The following is a 3,434-nucleotide window of genomic DNA, read 5'->3' as shown; positions in this document are numbered from 1 at the left end:
ACTAATAATAATACAGTAATAATAATATAAATAAACAGTATTAACAATATAATAAAAAACTAAAAATAACAAATTAAGGATTAAGTTAAAAAACAAACAGAATTTGAGAGCTGAATTTGAAAATCAAAACAAGAAAGGGAGTAGTTTAAAACACGCGTAACAGGGGGAGGGTCGAAGGAGCAAATTACCCAAAAACATTGAACAGCACTGGACTAAAATAAAACAGATTCGATATTTCATGGAAAAATTTGAAAACAAAAAAATGGTTTTGAAATGATAGGATAAAATGGAAGGATTAAAAACACAAATAACCCATCAATGTTTAAAAGTTAAAATCCATTTCAAACTCTAGTTAAAACCCTATTCCCTTTTGCGGTAACAGCAGCCTCAAGAACTGCTCCATCCTCTCCTCTATTTTTCAAGCTGAACTCCCCCTTCCAACTTCGATTTAGACGAAGAGAATTAAAGATGTCGACGGCGCGCCTCTTTTGGTAAGGATTTCTCCTCTTTCTTTTATTTTTGTTTGGTGTACAAAGGAAAGAAAAAAAAAAGAAAAGAAATCAATGAGAAAGAAGAAAAATAGACCAAGAAAATCACCTTCAAAATCCTTGCTTTTCTGTTTTTTCCTTTTTTATTTTCTTAAATGGTTTTCAATACAAAATTTTTCTAACACTTGTTACAGAAATCCTCTTGCTTTTTATAACCCTCCCCCCTTTTTTGTTGTATCTCCTCTATAATATTGTTCTTGCTTCATTTGTAGGATGAACATGCATGGTGGATTCGAGGAATCGCTGAACGTGGGGTGATGGGGCCGTTGCTGCAGATGGAGAACGTGCGAGCGGCGCGATCTGCAGTTTCTGCTTCCATTGCTGCTGAAAACATGTTGTGGGCTAGGGTTAACTTTGGGCCATTTGGGCCAAATGTATTTGGTTTATTGGGCTGTGCAAATGGTTTTGGGCCCCGGGCAACAATTGGGTATCACAAACTTTAATATAAACATATAAATTAAATAAACACAATTCAACATGGCATCAAATAAAATAGTAAGTTATATATGAACTTACTTGGTCAAAATAACAAGCAAACTGAATCCTCAAGGACTATTCGATAATTTTGGCTTTTTCCCGATTATCTCCGGTTTGATTCAATTTTTTATCTAAATAATTATCTTAGACGATTCGTTAATACCGAACATTTTGATATCATTCCATGATATGCATAAACCTATTTAATTCCATTTTTTGAATTCCCCTTAAGTTTTTCATTTTATTGAATTTAGTCCCTAAAATCAAAATAGCCATAATTTTTAATTTTGAGCTTCGATTTTAAAAATAATTTCAATTTCATCCCTTTGGTACCCTCTGCTATCTATTATTACTGAAATTTCACATTTTATTCACTTTAGTCCTTATGAACAAAACTAACAATTAAATTTTATAATCTAGTCATTTTCACATCTAAGTTTAAGATTTATCAATTTAACACCAATTTTTTACAAGATATCAACAATGGTAACTTTCAAAAAATCTAACAGTTTTACGAATTGGTACATGGGCTAGCTAAATCAAGCTCCCATGACCTCAAAAATATAAAAATTACAAGAAAAAAAATACTTAATTGAACATACAAATTAAAGGTCTAACGTTTAGGGTTTTCTTTCTTTGTTAGTTCGGTAGAGAAGAAGATGAATAGAAATCGACCTTTTAATTCTTTAATTTATCTTATATAGTTGGATTAGGGATTAGTTAATTAGGTTTAATTAACTTAATTATATTAATTAAAAAACTAATAATTAAACTTAGTTACTGGAGAAATCATCACCATCCACTATCCATAATAGAAAATTGGTTTAATTACCATTTCAACCTTAGGCTAATTGCAATATAAGTCCCTTGGTATTTGACCAATTAAAAATTTATAGCGATAAGACTTTTACAATTGAGTCCTTGTATCTTAATTAAGTAATTAATTAGAAATATTGAAGGACCAAACTTTAATATTCTATATACCAACTCCATATGGATTCGGTTTACAAAAATGGGGTTTTGAAACTGCCTTTTTTCGGTACCACTGAAAATCAGACTCTTACAAGTGGGGCAACATGGGCTTTAGGGAATTTCATTGTTTTGACTTGGTGTTATTGGAAAGCAGGTTGTGAAAATCCGGTTAACTTAGTTAGTCATTTCTTTAAGGATAAATATTTTCCAAGTTGTAGTCTTTTTGAAGCTGATGAGGCTGACCATCTGTCTTTTATTTGGCAAATTTTAATGGTTGTCTGTCATCTTGTGCGCAGCAGAATTTGATGGAGAGTTGGTAATAGATGTGACATTGAAGTTTATCAGGATCCATGGCTTATTGATGATAATTTTTATGTTGATTCACTTTCGTTACCTAGTATAGAGGATCTTCGAGTTTCTGATTTGCTTAATGTGGATGGGTGTTTTTGGAATAAGCCATTGGTTAAAGGTGTGTTTTCGCCAAGTGATTGTGAATGGATATGGCAGATCCCGGTTAGTTTCAGTCGTCGCCTAAATAAAATTATATGGCACTTTGCTCTTGATGAACTTGTATTCGAATATGAATTTTTTTAATTCGGGACAAGCCATGGTAATAGATATGACATTTGTGTATCCCTCCACGTGTGAAGGAGTTTCTTTAGCATTGTTTGCGTACCTTTCTTCTAGTTAAAAGTCAACTTCTTAAAAGGGGTATTTTTGTTACGCAAGTGTGTAGGGAAGGTGATGGGAATGAGGACATTGAGCATGCCTTATTGTGTTACTGTAAGGCACAAGTTGTTTGGACTATAGCAATGGTACCTACAGATAAGGTTACTTGGTTGGATTTCTTGTAGAGATTGTTGACTATATCGAACAGTGAGGTTTAGAGACGGAGTCTTGTGTTGTTGTGGCAAATATGGTCGGCCAGGAACTTATCTTTATGGCAACATCGTGAGCTTCCACCATTTTAGCTTCTTTATAATGTGTATTGTTTCGTTCAAGAGTGGATGGTTGCAAATGTTGTTTATCCGAAAGTTGAGTCCCAATCGACCTCTGAGATAGAGGATGGGAGCGAGGTCGAGATGATAGGAGGATTGTCGGAGGCTCCAAGGTGTCAACCAACTCTTTCCCAGCTGTTCAAATGTAATGTCAATGCCTCTATTTTTGTAGATGAACCGACCGTCAGGGTTAGACTAGTTCTTCGAGATAGTCGTGGTGTTTTGATAAAAGGGTTGTCAACATTTGAGAAGGTAACATTTAGCCCTCAGTTAGCTGAGGCCTTCGCCATCTGAGAGGCCTTGTCATGGTTGAAATCTAATCATTACGATCACATAATTGTTGAGTTGGATTGTGTGCCAGTGGTGCATGCATTGAATCAATCCATTGTTGATAACTCAGAGTTCGACTGTTTAATTTTGGGTTGTTTATGTTGAGTGC

At 34.2% G+C, this 3,434-nt stretch overlaps 1 long non-coding RNA gene across 1 annotated transcript; it reads left to right on the top strand.

Annotated features, from left to right (window-relative positions):
- The first annotated feature begins 325 nt into the window (after positions 1-325).
- Positions 326-1,059, top strand: LOC105787345 (uncharacterized). Its single transcript, XR_001131559.2, has 2 exons — positions 326-491; positions 761-1,059. It is a non-coding gene; the product is annotated as an uncharacterized LOC105787345 (long non-coding RNA).
- The last annotated feature ends 2,375 nt before the right edge of the window (positions 1,060-3,434 follow it).

Source organism: Gossypium raimondii, chromosome 1 (assembly GCF_025698545.1).
Source record: "Gossypium raimondii isolate GPD5lz chromosome 1, ASM2569854v1, whole genome shotgun sequence".
Classification (NCBI taxonomy): domain Eukaryota; kingdom Viridiplantae; phylum Streptophyta; class Magnoliopsida; order Malvales; family Malvaceae; genus Gossypium; species Gossypium raimondii.
The sequence above is the reverse complement of the archived record's forward strand: the minus strand, read 5'-3'. Positions and strand labels throughout refer to the sequence as shown.